We start from the raw sequence: 17,738 nt of genomic DNA on the forward strand, positions 1-17,738 counted from the left end.
GCTAAATAAATGATGAGAACTGATGAACACAAAGAAGAAAACAACAGACACTGAAGTGTACTTGGGAATGGAGGGTGCGTGAAGGGAGAGAAGCAGAAAAGATAATTATTGGGTACTGGGCTTAATACCTGGATGATGAAATAATCTGTAAAATAAACCCCCATGACACGAGTTTACCTATGCAACAAACCTTCACATGTACCCTAGAACTTAAAATAAAAGTTAAAAAAAAGAAAATATGATATATATACAATGAAATATTACTCAGCTATAAAAAATCTACTATTTTCAATAACATAGATGAGTCTGGAGGACATTATGCTAAGTGAAAAAAAATGAGACTCAGAAAGACAAATACTGTATGATCTCTCTTATGCAGAGAATCTAAAAAAGTCAAACTCACAGCATTGGAGAGTTGAACGGTGGTTCCCAGAGGCTAGGAGAGGGGTGTGGAGGAAATGGGAGGATATTGGTCAAAGGAAACAAACTTTAAGTTATAAGATGAACAAGTCTGTAGACCTAAAGTACAGCATAGGTGGTGATAGGTCTTAATTTATTTGATGGTGGTAACCATTATATAACATATAAATCAGATCATCCCATTGTATGCCTAGAATATGTACAATCTTTGTCAATTAAATACTTTTTAAAAAAAACACAAATCTCTAATCAGTAAACTAGCTTTAAACCTTTAGAAACTGGAGAAACAAGAGCAAACAAAAGCCAAATCTAGCAGAAGGAAGGAAATAATAGATTAGAGTGGAAATCTGTGAAATAGGAAACCAATAGGGGGAAGCAACAAAACTCAATTTATTTCCTTGCAAATACCAACTAAACTGAAAAAACTTTAGCTAACCTGAATTTAAAAAGAGAGAACGGGTAAACAACTAAATTATAAGTGAAAGCAGGGCTATTACTACTGACCTTACTGAAATAAGAAATAGAATTCTACTAAGAACTGTATTCCAGGGAATGAGATAAACTATATATAATGGCCAACTTCCTGCAAAACACAAATTACCACAACTGTCTTAAAAAGAAATAGAAAATCCGAAAATTTATATCAAGTAAAGAGATTGAATCAGTGATTTTAAAGAGGAGACCAGGAGCAGATGGCTTCACTGTGAATTTTGCCAAATATTTAAATAAGAATAAATGAGAGTTCTACTCAAGCTCTTCCAAAAAAGTAGTAAAAGGACACGTCCTAATTCATTTTATGAGGTCAGCATTATTCTGATACAAAAACCAGATAAAGTCTTCACAAGAAAACTACACACCAATATCCCCTATGAATACAAGTGCAAAAATACTTAATACGTACAAACTGAATCCAACAGCATATTGAAAGGATTATAAACCATGAACAAGTAAATTCATTCAAAGAATGTAAGAGTGTTTCAACATATTACTATCAGCCAATGCAATACACACGTTAATAGAATGAAGAAAAGAAAAATTATAACCATCCAAATTGATGTTTAAAAGACATGTGACAAGATCCAACACCCTTTCATGATAAAAACAGAAAAAAAAATCCTAAGTGTAAAAGGTAACTTCTTCAAAGGGTTAAAAGGCATTTATTTAAAAAACTATAGCTATCACCATGCTCAGTTTCGAAACACTAAAAGCTTTCCCCCAGATCAGGAACAAGACAAGCTTTTATCACTGATATTCAACATTGTACTGAAAGTTCTAACTGGGGCAATTAGGCAAAATATGAAATAAAAGGCATTCAAAATAGGAAGAAGTAAAACTATCTCTATTTGCAGGTGCGATAATCATATATGTAGACAATCACATATAATCCACAAAAAAACTACTAGAGCTAATAAATGAATTCAGCAAAATTATATTATAGTCTAAAATTCAGTTGTTTCTACATACCAGCAATGAACAAAACAAAAAAATACAGAAATCTATGATATTTGCAATAACATACAAAGAATACCTGGGAATAAATTTACCCAAGGATGTGAAAGACTTGCACACTGAAAACTATAGAACATTGCTGAAAGACATTAAAGAAAACCTTTAAAAAATTGAAAAAAATATATTTTCATGTATTGAAAGACATTATTCTCAAAATATCAATGCTATCTAAAGTGATGTACAGATTTAGTTTAATCCTTATCAAAGGTGGCCTTTTGTGTAGAAATGGAGTAGTAGAACCATAAAATGTATATAAAATTTCAAGGGATTCTAAATCACCAACATAATCTTGAAAAGGAAGAACAAAGTTGGAGGAATCACAACTCTCAATTGCAAAAGTTACTACAAAGCTACAGTAATCAATAGTGTTGGTACTGGCATAAAGACAGACACATAGAACAATGGAATAGAATAGACAGTCCAGAAATAATCCCCTGCATACATAGTCAAACAATTTTTTGGAAATTTTATTTTAATTGACACATAATAATCATACATATTTATAGAGCAGGAAATGATATTTCAATAAATGTATACAATGTGTAATGACCAAATTGGGGTAATTAGAATGTATATCACCTCAAACATTTACAATTTCTTTGTGTTGGGAACATCCAAAATCCTTGTTTCTAACTGTTTAAAAATATGCAATAAATTATTGTTGGAGAGTGTATTAGTTTGTTCTCACGCTGCTATGAAGAAATACCCGAGACTGGGTAATTTATAAAGAAAAAAGGTTTAATTGACTTACAGTTCCGCATGGCTGGGGAGGCCTCAGGAAACTTACAATCATGGTGGAAACACATCTTTCTTCACAGGGTGGCAGGAGAGAGAAGTGCCGAGCAAAGGGTGAAAAGCCCCTTATAAAACCATCAGATCTTGTGAAAACTCATTCACTATCACAAGAATTGGATGGGGGTAACCACCACCATGATTCAATTACCTCCCACTGGGTCTCTCTCCCCACCCATGAGGATTATGGGAACTACAATTCAAGATGAGATTTGAATGGAGACATAGCCTAAACATATCAGAGAGCTTCCTGGTAGCTGAACATTTGGAGGTTCCTGGAGCATGGCATGCCTACCTCACTCTACACACCTCTTCATCTTTATCCTTTGCAATATCCTTTATAATAAACCCGTAAAGGCATTGAAGATATGTGATTGTGAGACAAAAGTGTCTACAAAACTATGGATGGTACAAGAACTTCACTTGATATTGAATAGTACCCAGATACTGAGGTGCAAAAAAATACAAGTACTAACTCTGCAAGAATGGCAAGACAAGTGGGTGAACTGAAATATTGGTTTTCATCAAAAACAAGGACATCAGCTATTAAAGCAGCATTTAGATACTTTTCTTAAAGGCAAGAGTTGAGTGAGGGTATTTTTTTCCTCTATGTGGAAAAGCAGTTGAGATGAAATATTTTGCAGACTGGGGACACAGTGTACTTGGTGTGGAAGTCACCAAGTACTTCCAAGTACTTGGTGTGGGATATGAGATTTTTTTTACAGAGTGGAATCTTTCTTAGAAGAGCCAATCACCAAAATTCCTGGAGCCAAAGTGTTTAAGAGTTCTTTGGGGAACATTTCATTGTACTGTTGCTGTATTTTTTGTCCTCCTAGAGCAAATATTGGCAAATTTGACAGGATTTAGGATAGAAGAGCATTAGTTGCCATTAATCCAGGTGATCACAAATGCTATGCAGTTATAATGTCGTCCAACCTGCGTAAAGGGTTTCAGTACCTCATATATGTTCTTTCTTATGATCCAACTAAACATTGCAGGCCGACCATTTTGTGTTCTACTTGCTGAAATTGAAAGGCTGTTCAGTACATTATGTAATATTCATTGTCTTGAGAAGGTTGATGCTTTTGAGGAATGACATAAAAGTTTGGGAATTGACTACATTTTTGAAAGGTTATATCTACTTACAGAAAAGTAGGTGAGATGTAAATACAATCAAGTAACATAAAAATGTTTTTGAGTTTTTGAGTTTCTGAGCAATTGAAAATTATGCTGAGGCCTCAAAATGTAATGGATGAATTTTTTATTGCTTATAAATAATATTGTAGATTCTTGCTCAAAAATGCATAGAACTTTTTAGAAGAACTTACACAGTAAAATGGAAAAGTAGCTCCTTTGAAGAGGAGAGTATGATGGTGAAAGATTATACCTGTGTGTCATATAGACTGAAATTCCTTTTAAAAATCAATCGGCATGTATTATTTGTATAATTAAAAAAGAAAAGAAAAATGCAATGCATATTACATAAATATAGCAGACCTAGAAAAACCGACATTTTTTTTTGAGACAGGGTCTCACTCTATTACCCAGGCTGAAGTGCAGTGGCACAAACATTGCTCACTGCAGCCTCAACCTCCTGTGTTCAAGCCACCCTCTCACCTCAGCCTCCCAAGTAGCTTGGACCACAGGCACATGCCACCATACCCAGCTAATTTTTTCTTTAATTGTTTGTAGAGACGAGGTCTTGCCATGTTGCCCAGGCCGGTCTAAAACCCTGGATTCAAGCAATCCTCCCACTTCAGCCTCCCCAGATGCTGGGATTACAGGCTGAGCCACCACACCTGGCAGAAAAACTGACAATCTTTATGAAATTTAGAATGATTGAAGGACGTAACACTTCAATAGAGTTCAAGATGGTCCCAAAAGTTACATAAAAGATTAGCTTTTACTATAAACCCTTGTGTTTTTACTCAAATTCTAGTATCCCTTTTCACACATATTCTCCAAACATAATTTTAGGTGTAACAGAATCAATAAACAAATAAATTTTAATTAAATAATCCAGTCTATGTGAAGCAAAATATTCCCAAGTTGTACTAATTTTTTAAGTTACAAAATTATTCTTAACTACAGTGACTCTATAGTTCTATAGAATACTAGAATGTATTCCTCCTATCTAGCTGAAATTTTGTATCCATCAATCAACCTCTCCCTATCCTTTCCTCCTCCCTACCCTTCCTAACCTCTAACAACCGCAATTCTACTCCTCTAATACTTTTATGAGCTCAACTTTTTTAGCTCCCACATGAGTAAAAACATGCAATATTTATCTTTCTGTGCTTGATATTTCTTTTTCTTTTTCTTTTATTTCTTTCTTTATTTATTTTTTGAGACAGGTGCTTGCTTTGTTGCCTAGGCTGTAGTGCAGTGGCATGATCATGGCTCACTGCAGCCTTGACCTCCCAGGCTCAAGAAATCCTCCCACCTCAGCCCTCTAAGTAGCTGGGACTACAGACATGAGCCACTACACCTAGCTAATTTCTCAATTTTTTGTAGAGACAGAGTCTCATTATGTTGCCCAGGCTGGTCTTGAACTCCTGGGCTCAAGTGATCCACCCACCTTGGCCTCCCAAAGTGCTGGGATTACAGGTGTGAGCCACTGTGCCCAGCTATGCCCGATATTTCACTTAGCATAATGTCCTCTAGGCTTAACCATATTGCAATGAATGATAGGATTTACTTTTTTATGACTGAATAGTATTCCATTGTGTATACATACCACGTTCTCATTATCCATTCATGTGCTGACAGACACTTAGATTGATTCCATATCTTGACTATTGTGAATAGTACTGCAATAAACATGAAGATTCAGATATCTCTTTCCTTTCCTCTGGATAAATGCCCAGTAGTAGAATTGCTGGATCATATGGTAGTTCTATTTTTAACTTTTTGAGGAACTGCCATACTGTTTTCCACAATAGTTACAGCAATTTACATTCCCACCAACAGTATAGGAGTTCCTTTTTCCTCACATCCTCACCAGCATTTGTCATTTTTTTCTTTTGATATTCACCATTTTAACTGAGTGAGATAATATCTCATTATGGTTTTGATTTGCATTTCCCTGATGATTAGTGATGTTGAGCATTTTTACGTGCACTTATTGGCCATTTGCATGGTTTTTTTTTTTTGGAAATCTCTGTTCATATCATTTGCCCACTTTTATTAGATTATCTGTTTTTTTCCTGTTGAGGTTTTTGAGTTCCTTGTATAGTCTGGATATTAATCTCTTGTCAGATGAATAGTTTGCAAATATATTTGCCCACTCTTCACTCTGTTCATTGTTTTCTTTACTGTAAAGAAGCTTTTTAGTTTGATATAACCAAGTTGTCTATTTTTGCTTTTTTGCCTGTGCTTTTGAAGTTTTACCCATAAAATCTTTCCCAGCAAATATATCCTTCAGAAGTAAAACATTTCACAAACAAGCAAAAAATAAGGGAATTCATTGCCACTAGACCAGACTTACAGGAAATGCTCAAAGGAGTTTTACATCTGGAAGTGAAAAGATGATCATGAAAATATGTGAAACTATAAAACTCACTGGTAGAGCCAACACACAAAGGACAAAAAGAAAAAAGTCAAACCTTATCACTACAGAAAGCCACCCAACTGCAAAAATAAACAATAAGAGAAGTAAGGAACAAAGTACATACAAAACAACTAGAAAATCAATAAAATGAAAGGAGTAAGTCCTCACCTAATCAATAACAACTTTGAATGTAAATGGATTGCATTCCCTGTTTAAAAGATATAGATTGGCTGAATGATTTTTTTAAAGACCCAACTATATACTGCCTACAAGAAACTCACCTCATCTGTGAAAACACACACGCATACTGAAAGTGAAGGGATGGAAAAAGATATTCCTTGCAAATGGAAACCAAAAGTGAGCAGGAGTAATTATGCTTATGTCAGACAAAGCAGACTTCAAATCAAAAGCTATAAAAAGAGACAAAGAAGGACATTATACAATAAAAAAATCATTCAACAAGAGTATCACAATTGTAAATATATGTGTGCACCCAACACCAGAGCACCCAGATATATAAAGCAAATATTATGAAAGCTAAAGGGATAACCAGACCCCAATAAATAATAGTTGAGGACTTCAACACCCCACTGTGCAGCTCTGTAGGCTGTTGTGGTGGGATATTGACAGGGCTCCAGGGATGTGGAGATACAGAGGCTATTGAACATCAAGGGCAATACATAATCCGGTGACTCTGCTCTCAAAATGGCACCATACTGCAGCAGCCTGAGTCCCAGTGAGTCCTGGGGTCACAGGAAACATAGTGTGAATTCCCTCTCTAAAAGAATGCAGTCACATGAACTCTAGGCAGCTCCCTATACTGGACTCAGGACCTGTGAGGGCTGTCAGGCTCTCCTGTAGCTAGGATTGCAGGCATCCATGGTGAGAATGAGCACTGCTAGGGATTTTCTGCTTACCTTTTTCCCACAATGGGGAGTGCCTCTTGACTCCAAAGCCTATTTAGGCCAGGGGCTTCACTTCCCTCTCTATGCTGCTATCTCGAGTTTCTGTGCCTCAGAAGTTCTTCATCATCACCTTGTTGAATTCTGGTGTATACTGGAATTTGTATACTTGCTAAAATTTATTTGTAACCCCCAAATCAATACTTGCAGCACGTTTGTGGTCATTTACAAATGCACAGACCAGCAAAAACATTGAGTCACCTGACACACATGTTCCCAGCTGAGACTGACCAAGAGAATATTCTACTGTCTTTTTTCAGCTTTCATATGTAAACACATACCCATTTCAAGTTCTGTTTGATCTTCTCTGTGGGCTGAAAAATGGAGAGGCAGAGGTGGAGAAAAGCCTCTCTCTCTCTCTCTTTCTCTCTCTCTCTCTCCCTTTCTCTCTCTCTCTCTCCCTCCCTGTCTGTCTCTTCCAACAATACCAAGTAAGTTCCTTCTGAGACTGTTACCTGGCTGACTACAGGAACTCTCCCTTAATATATATTAAATTCTCCGGGCAGTGCTTACATGTTCCAGAAATCCATGGGGGTTGTTACTTGCCACCTCCGGCTTAGTTGGCAGTTCCAGCCTTCTCTAGTGGGGAACTTTCAGGGTCTCCATCCAATTCTGCAGGCTACTGCTCTTTCCTTTCCCAGACCTACCTGTTCTTTCATTCCCAAAACACTGCTAACAGCAGACTATAAGGTTTAACAAACATGCTACCCATTTTAGGGAACTAGAGGATATTACAATGCACAAAAGGGTGACACTATGGTTTTGCATATCATGGAATGTCCACTACTTATGCCCTGACCTACCACAATATTGCAGGAATCTAATTACTTCATCAGACTGTGATCCCACTTAACTCTGCCCCACATTCTCTAAGACTAGAAAACTAACTCCCATTCTCTCTGGCCCAGCCAAAAAGGAGGTAACATCTTGATCTCTGCCAAGATATACCTTATATTATCCATACAGTTTTTATATTATTCAGCTTAGTATTTACTACCTTAATTTGAAGCATCTGCATATAAATTATGCCCCAGTGCATGGATTTTCTCAAAATAATACATAGATATGTCTATTTTGATGGCTGCATAATGAAAATGGCTTGTAAAAGTGGATTCCCTCAGAATAGAGTGTCTCTTTCAAGCTCAACTTTCAGCTGACACAAGAGTAAGAAACAGATTCCACCTGAAGCATCTGGAAAATGTTGCTGGCACGCTAACAAAGTGGGCCTTTTTATGGCTCTTAGTAACTCAATAAACAGTGCCCATTATTATTAGTATCTTTTCTATAATACAGTTCAAGCTAGATTGAGAAAACCGAAGTTATCACCCCATTGCACATTCAAGCTTTGCCTCTTGAAACAGAGGATGCTTTAAAATAATCGATACACATTATTTCTCTTCAGATGCCATAATTCCTCGGGGTCCCAGACTGGCAACCCTAAGCAACATGGATGTAGATTTGTGAGGCTGTCAGTTTTTTGTTGGCCCAGAACCATTCGTTGTATGCCTACTATGCCTCTTATATTGTTCAAGAGATTATATCTCAATCAATGATGTTAATGTCTCCCTAGGAGGCTTCTGGTAACATGTGAAGCTTGTCACAGTGACTGGAAGAAAGGATAAAAATCTTGCAATGTGTGGGACAGTCATGCAAAATGAATTTCTCCATCAAAAGTGCCAATAGTGTACTATGGAGAAACTGCTGGATACTAGGTGTATAGCAGTGAACCTATCCAAGGTTGTGATCGTCTCTCACAGAGACTAAGACTAGCTTTACATCATCTCAAACTCTGATAAGATAATCTCTTCCTATCTTAATTGCTTTCTAGAAACAGAGGAAGATAACATTTTTATAAGCCTAAAATTTTCTTTACAATTCTTCATACGTAGTATTTGATTGTTGATAAACAGTTAACAGGCATAAGACGGGACAACACCAAGTGAACGAAAACCAAAAGGCAAAAAAAAAAAAAAATAGACAATGCAAAAGTAAAGCTAGATAAGACATCTCTGAGAATGTTACACTTGATCTACTATCAAAAGATGATGAGAAACCAGTCATGTGAACAGACCAGTAATAACATTTTGGACCTTTGGAAAGCAATTGGTAGAACCAGCTGGTAAAGGGTTTGCTTAATTCTAGGAATCAAAGGAATGCCAGAGTGACTGGAGCATAATTAAAGTAGTGAGTAATAGTAGGATAAATTGGAGGGATGAAAAAATCATGAGATGCGGTCAGAGACTAGGTAGCAGCCAGATCATATAAGGTCTTGTTTATGCCAAGAAGTCTAGAATTTATTCTAACTAAAATGGGAAGCCAACGGAGGGACACAGACAACTGAGTTATCATGTCACTCGATTTAAATGATCACTTTGTAGTGTGAAAAACTGTGGAAAAAGAATAGAACAAAGGAGTCCAGTTAGGAGGTCAATCACCTCCTAATTTAGGTTGTTTGAGTAAATGATCAGTGGTAGCCTAAACTAGGGGACTACCAGTAGAGATGGAGAAAAGTGGAGATGAAAGCTGGATCTATTACAAGGCAGAGTAGGCAGAATATGCTGAGTCATTTAACATAAGATATAAAGGTAAAAGAAGTAAAACCAAGGATGATGCCTAGGTTTTTTTTTTTACTATTATACTTTAAGTTTTAGGGTACATGTGCACAACGTGCAGGTTTGTTACATATGTATCCATGTGCCTTGTTGGTGTGCTGCACCCATTAACTCGTCATTTAGCATTAGGTACATCTTCCTAAAGCTGTCCCTCCCCCCTCCCCCTGCCCCACAACAGTCCCCGGAATGTGATGTTCCCCTTCCTGTGTCCACGTGTTCTCATTGTTCAATTCCCACCTATGAGTGAGAACAGGCGGTGTTTGGTTTTTTGTCCTTGCGATAGTTTACTGAGAATGATGGTGTCCAGTTTCATCCATGTCCCTACAAAGGACAGGAACTCATCATTTTTTATGGCTGCATAGTATTCCATGGTGTATATGTGCCACATTTTCTTAATCCAGTCTATCATTGTTGGACATTTGGGTTGGTTCCAAGTCTTTGCTATTATGGATAGTGCCACAATAAACATACGTGTGCATGTGTCTTTATAGCAGCATGATTTATAGTCGTTTGGGTATATACCCAGTAATGGGATGGCTGAGTCAAATGGTATTTCTAGTTCTAGATCCCTGAGGAATCTCCACACTGACTTCCACAATGGTTGAACTAGTTTACAGTCCCACCAACAGTGTAGAAGTGTTCCTATTTCTCCACATCCTCTCCAGCACCTGTTGTTTCCTGACTTTTTAATGATGGCCATTCTAACTGGTGTGAGATGGTATCTCATTGTGGTTTTGATTTGCATTTCTCTGATGGCCAGTGATGATGAGCATTTTTTCATGTGGCTATTGGCTGCATAAATGTCTTCTTTTGAGAAGTGTCTGTTCATATCCTTTGCCCACTTTTTGATGGGGTTGTTTTTTTCTTGTAAATTTGTTTGAGTTCATTGTAGATTCTGGATATTAGCCCTTTGTCAGATAAGTAGGTTGCAAAAATTTTCTCCCATTTTGTAGGTTGCCTGTTCACTCTGATGGTAGTTTCTTTTGCTGTGCAGAAGCTCTTTAGTTTAATTAGATCCCATTTGTCAATTTTGGCTTTTGTTGCCATTGCTTTTGGTGTTTTAGACATGAAGTCCTTGCCCATGCCTATGTCCTGAATGATATTGCCTAGGTTTTCTTCTAGAGTTTTTATGGTTTTTGGTCTAATATGTAATTCTTTAATCCATCTTGAATTAATTTTTGTATAAGGTCTAAGGGAGGGATCCAGTTTCAGCTTTCTACATATGGCCAGCCAGTTTTCCCAGCACCATTTATTAAATCGAGAATCCTTATTCCATTGCTTGTTTTTGTCAGGTTTGTTAAAGATCAGATAGTTGTAGATACGCGGCATTATTTGTGAGGGCTCTGTTCTGTTCCACTGATCTATGTCTCTGTTTTGGTACCATTACCATGCTGTTTTGGTTACTGTAGCCTTGTAGTATAGTTTGAAGTCAGGTAGCGTGATGCCTCCAGCTTTCTTCTTTTGGCCTAGGATTGACTTGGTGATGTGGGCTCTTTTTTGGTTCCATATGAACTTTAAAGTAGTTTTTTCCAATTCTGTGAAGAAAGTCATTGGTAGCTTGATGGGGATGGCATTGAATCTATAAATTACCTTTGGCAGTATGGCCATTTTCATGATATTGATTCTTCCAACCCATGAGCATGGAATGTTCTTCCATTTGTTTGTATCCTCTTTTATTTCATTGAGCAGTGGTTTGTAGTTCTCCTTGAAGAGGTCCTTAACGTCCCTTGTAAGTTGGATTCCTAGATATTTTATTCTCTTTGAAGCAATTGTGAATGGGAGTTCACTCATGATTTGGCTCTCTGCTTGTCTGTGATTGGTGTATAAGAATGCTTGTGATTTTTGTACATTGATTTTGTATCCTGAGACTTTGCTGAAGTTGCTTATCAGCTTAAGGAGATTTTGGGCTGAGATAATGGGGTTTTCTAGATATACAATCATGTCATCTGCAAACAGGGACAATTTCACTTCCTCTTTTCCTAATTGAATACCCTTTATTCCCTTCTCCTGCCTGATTGCCCTGGCCAGAACTGCCAACACTATGTTGAATAGGAGTGGTGAGAGAGGGCATCCCTGTCTTGTGCCAGTTTTCCAAGGGAATGCTTCCAGTTTTTGCCCATTTAGTATGATATTGGCTGTGGGTTTGTCATATGTAGCTCTTATTATTTTGAGATACTTCCCATCAATACCTAATTTACTGAGAGTTTTTAGCATGAAGCGTTGTTGAATTTTGTCAAAGGCCTTTTCTGCATCTATTGAGATAATCATGTGGTTTTTGTCTTTGATTCTGTTTATATGCTGGATTACATTTATTGATTTGCATATGTTGAACCAGTCTTGCATCCCAGGGATGAAGCCCACTTGATCATGGTGGATAAGCTTTTTGATGTGCTGCTGGATTCGGTTTGCCAGTAGTTTATTGAGGATTTTTGCATCAATGTTCATCAAGGATATTGGTCTAAAATTCTCCTTTTTGGTTGTGTCTTTTCCAGGCTTTGGTATCAGGATGATGCTGGCCTCATAAAATGTGTTAGGGAGGATTCCCTCTTTTTCTATTGATTGTGGTAGTTTCAGACGGAATGGTACCAGTTCCTCCTTGTACCTCTGATAGAATTCGGCTGTGAATCCATCAGGTCCTGGACTCTTTTTGGTTGGTAAGCTATTGATTATTGCCACAATTTCAGAGCCTGTTATTGGTCTATTCAGAGATTCAACTTCTTCCTGGTTTAGTCTTGGGAGGGTGTATTTGTCGAGGAATTTATCCATTTCTTCTAGATTTTCTGGTTTATTTGCATAGAGGTGTTTGTAGTATTCTCTGATGGTAGATTGTATTTCTGGGATTGGTGGTGATATCCCCTTTACCATTTTTTATTGCGTCTGTTTGATTCTTCTCTCTTTCCTTCTTTATTAGTCTTGCTAGTGGTCTATCAATTTTGTTGATCTTTTAAAAAAACCAGCTCCTGGATTCATTAATTTTTTGAAGGGTTTTTTGTGTCTCTATTTCCTTCAGTTCTGCTCTGATTTTAGTTATTTCTTGCCTTCTGCTAGCTTTTGAATGTGTTTGCTCTTGCTTTTCTAGTTCTTTTAATTGTGATGTTAGGGTGTCAATTTTGGATCTTTCCTGCTTTCTCTTGTAGGCATTTAGTGCTATAAGTTTCCCTCTACACACCGCTTTGAATGTGTCCCAGAGATTCTGGTATGTTGTGTCTTTGTTCTCATTGGATTCAAAGAACATCTTTATTTCTGCCTTCATTTCGTTATGTGACCAGTAGTCATTCATGAGCAGGTTGTTCAATTTCCATGTAGTTGAGCGGTTTTGAGTGAGTTTCTTAATCCTGAGTTCTAGTTTGATTGCACTGTGGTCTGAGAGACAGTTTGTTATAATTTCTGTTCTTTTACATTTCCTGAAGAGAGCTTTACTTCCAACTATGTGGTCAATTTTGGAATAAGTTCAGTGTGGTGCTGAAAAGAATGTATATTCTGTTGATTTGTGGTGGAGAGTTCTGTAGATGTCTATTAGGTCTGCTTGGTGCAGAGCTGAGTTCAATTCCTGGATATCCTTGCTAACTTTCTGTCTCGTTGATCTGTCTAATGTTGACAGTGGGGTGTTAAAATCTCCCATTATTATTGTTTGGGAGTCTAAGTCTCTTTGTAGGTCACTCAGGACTTGTTTTATGAATTTGGGTGCTCCTGTATTGGGTGCATATATATTTAGGATAGTTAGCTCTTCTTGTTGAATTGATCCTTTTAGCATTATGTAATGGCCTTCTTTGTCCCTTTTGATCTTTGTTGGTTTAAAGTCTATCTTATCAGAGACCAGGATTGCAACCCCTGCCTTTTTTTGTTTTCCGTTTGCTTGGTAGATGTTCCTCCATCCCTTTATTTTGAGCCATGTGTGTCTCTGCACGTGAGATGGGTTTCCCGAATACAGCAGACTGATGGGTTTTGACTCCTTATCCAATTTGCCAGTCTGTGTCTTTTAATTGGAGCATTTAGCCCGTTTACATTTAAAGTTAATATTGTTATGTGTGAATTTGATCCTGTCATTACGATGTTAGTTGGTTATTTTGCTCGTTAGTTGATGCAGTTTCTTCCTAGCCTCAATGGTCTTTACATTTTGGCATGTTTTTGCAGTGGCTGGTACCAGTTGTTCCTTTCCATGTTTAGTGCTTCAGGAGCTCTTTTAGGGCACGCCTGGTGGTGACAAAATCTCTCAGCATTTGCTGGTCTGTGAAGTATTTTATTTCTCCTTCAGTTATGAAGCTTAGTTTGGCTGTATATGAAATTCTGGGTTGAAAATTCTTTTCTTTAAGAATGTTGAATATTGGCCCCCACTCTCTTCTGACTTGTAGAGTTTCTGCCAAGAGATCCACTGTTAGTCTGATGGGTTTCCCTTTGTGGGTAACCCGACCCTTCTCTGTGGCCGCCCTTAACATTTTTTCCTTCATTTCAACTTTGGTGAATCTGACAATTATGTGTCTTGGGGTTGCTCTTCTCTAGGAGTATCTTTGTGGCATTCTCTGTATTTCCTGAATCTGAATGTTGGCCTGCCTTGCTAGATTGGGGAAGTTCTCCTGGATGATATCTTGCAGAGTGTTTTCCATCTTGGTTCCATTCTCCCCGTCACTTTCAGGTACACCAATCAGACGTAGATTTGTTCTTTTCACATAGTCCCATATTTCTTTGAGGCTTTGTTCATTTCTTTTTATTCTTTTTTCTCTAAACTTCCCTTCTTGCTTCATTTCATCTTCCATCACTGAGACCCTTTCTTCCAGTTGACCGCATGGGCTACTGAGGCTTCTGTATTCTTCAGGTAGTTCTCAAAACTTGGCTTTCAGCTCCATCAGCTCCTTTAAGCACTTCTCTGCATTGGTCATTTTAGTTATAAATTCTTCTAATTTTTTTTCAAAGTTTTTAACTTCTTTGTCATTGGTTTGAATTTCCTCCTGTAGCTCGGAGTAGTTTGATCGTCTGAAGGCTTCTTCTCTCAACTCGTCAAAGTCATTCTCCGTCCAGCTTTGTTCCGTTGCTGGTGAGGAACTGCGTTCCTTTGGAGGAGGAGAGGCGCTCTGCTTTTTAGAGTTTCCAGTTTTTCTGCTCTGTTTTCTCCCCATCTTTGTAGTTTTTTCAATTTTGGTCTTTGATGATGGTGATGTACAGATGGGTTTTTGGTGTGGGTGTCCTTTCTGTTTGTTAGTTTTCCTTCTAACAGACAGGATCCTCAGCTGCAGGTCTGTTGGAGTTTGCTAGAGGTCCACTCCAGACCGTTTGCCTGGGTGTCAGCAGCGGTGGCTGCAGAACAGCGGATTTTCGTGAACTGCAAATTCAGCTGTCTGATCATTCCTCTGGAACTTTTGTCTCAGAGGAGTACCCGGCCGAGAGCGGTGTCAGTCTGTCCCTACTGGGGGGTGCCTCCCAGTTAGGCTGCTCGGGGGTTGGGGTCAGGGACCCACTTTAGGAGGCAGTCTGCCCATTCTCAGATCTCCAGCTGCATGCTGGGAGAACCACTACTCTCTTCAAAGCTGTCTGACAGGGACATTTAAGTCTGCAGAGGTTACTGCTGTCTTTTTGTTTGTCTGTGCCCTGCCCCCAGAGGTGGAGTCTACAGAGGCAGACAGGCCTCCTTGAGCTGTGGTGGGCTCCACCCAGTTTGAGGTTCCTGGCTGCTTTGTTTACCTAAGCAACCATGGGCAATGGCGGGCGCCCTTCCCCCAGCCTTGCTGCCACCTTGCAGTTTGATCTCAGACTGCTGTGCTAGCAATCAGCAAGACTCCGTGGGCATAGTACCCTCTGCGCCAGGTGTGGGACACAATCTCCTGGTGTGCCGTTTTCCAAGCCTGTTGGAAAAGCACAGTATTAGGGTGGTAGTGACCTGATTTTCCAGGTGTCGTCTGTCACCCCTTTGTTTGACTAGGAAAGGGAACTCCCTGACCCCTTGCGCTTCCCCAGTGAGACAATGCCTCACCCGCCCTGCTTCGGCTCGGCTCACACAAGGTGCGCTAAACCGACTGTCCTGCACCCACTGTTTGGCACTCCCTAGTGAGAGGAACCCGGTACCTCAGATGGAAATGCAGAAATCACCTGTCTTCTGCATCACTCACGCTGGGAGCTGTAGACCGGAGCTGTTCCTATTCGGCCATCTTGGCTCCACCCCCTCCCCCCCATGCCTACGTTTTTGATCTGAGAAGATGGATGGTAGCTTTACTCGTATAGGTAAGACTGCAAGCGTATTACATATTTTGTTTTGTTTAGGTGAGGATCATGAGTTTAATTTTAGTCATGCTAACTTCCAGATGCTGAGTCTGGACCCCAAAGGAGTGATCAAAGCTAGAGACACAGATTTTTCTATTCATTCTTTATTTTCAGTCTTCTCAGTATCTGAAGCTCCATCCTTCGGAGAGTTTCAACCACTGTTTAAATGATGATGAGAGGCAGTGCCCCCACCTCCCACAACAGAAACCAAACTAGGCCATACACTCCCACCCTCAGCCTTTGAAAACTGGTATAGATTGTGACCATCGAATGCTCCCACTCAGGATTTTGGATACCCAGAAAAAAATTAACAAATTATTTTTGTATGGAGCACAATAAGAATGCCCAAACTAGACTATTTCTCAGGCACGACTTTTACAATCATTTCTACTTCCTAGGCTAGCATGGATTCTGCTTGCTGTTTAATCCTGGTTCTCCAGATTTCCTGTTCATTCCCTGTACAGCTCAATGTCCTTACATCAGATTCCATTTTAGTAATGTAGAGTATATTTCTGTTGTTTGCAACAAATCAACCTGATTAATACAGGAGTTGGAAGATGTAGATGCTAAGTACAGTAATAAAGTGAAAAGGAAATTTCCTAGAGAGAAAATGTAGAAAAGGAGAAGAGAATTCAGTGCCACAACTTGGAGCACACCAATATGTAGAGGAAGTTTAGCAGCAAATGAGCTAATAAATAAGTCAAGGAAAAGAGTTCACATGGGAAGAAAGAAAACCAAAAGAGGGTATTTTCATGCAATACAGGAGAAGAAAGAGTGAATTTTTAAGGAAGAGCAGTGTTTAGTGCTGCTAAGAGGTTAAACAAGAACAAAGAAATTGTCATTTGATTTGACAGCATGCAAATTATTAAAGACGGTGGAAAAAAAACTGGTTTAAAGGACAAGAGGGAATGTAAGAGTGATTGGAAGGGGGTGGGAGGCAACCGATTAGATAACTTATCAGAAAAGTTGTGCTGTGAAGGACAGCAGATATATAGAACAATAGCTGGTAGGGAAGTGTCATCAAGGGAAGGTATTCCTTTAAAATGGAGGACAGTAGAGCATAAACTGTATATTGATGGGAGTAACCACTACAGTAGGAGAATTTGAAGATGCAAGAGAAACGGTGGTTATCTGTAGCAGTTAAAATTTTTAAAGAGTGGGAGATAAAGACTGGATCGACTGGAAATATTGGCTTTTTAAAAATTGTGACCCATCAGCCTCAAGTTTCATACCCTTAAATGCTGATAACCTACATCCCAGTGGATGACAAAATTGAGAATGAGGGATTGGCAAGGCAGAGATGTCCAGAGAGTGAAGAAATGAGGTTTGAGGTCCGTGAGATCCAGACTGAGTAACAGAGGTTAATCTAGACTGACAAGTTCAGATTTTGAGGAATGTGGTTTGTCCATTCAGCAATTGATGGACGTTTGGGTTGCTTTCACTTTTTAACCATTGTGAGTATTTCTGCTATAAACATTCATGTGAAAGTCTTTGCATGAATGAATATTTCTGTATCTATTTGGAAGATACTCAGGAGTAAAATTTCTGGGTTATATTTTTATCTTTTAAATTGTGTTTTTAATGACTGGAATTATTTCACTTATTAAGGGTTGTTATTCTGTTCCATTGTCCAATATGCCT

At 38.6% G+C, this 17,738-nt stretch overlaps 1 pseudogene; it reads left to right on the plus strand.

The window, feature by feature from the left end:
* Nucleotides 1-3,122: 3,122 nt before the first annotated feature.
* Nucleotides 3,123-3,877, plus strand: LOC100585552 (annotated as a pseudogene).
* The last annotated feature ends 13,861 nt before the right edge of the window (nt 3,878-17,738 follow it).

This window comes from Nomascus leucogenys, chromosome X (assembly GCF_006542625.1).
Source record: "Nomascus leucogenys isolate Asia chromosome X, Asia_NLE_v1, whole genome shotgun sequence".
Lineage (NCBI taxonomy): Eukaryota > Metazoa > Chordata > Mammalia > Primates > Hylobatidae > Nomascus > Nomascus leucogenys.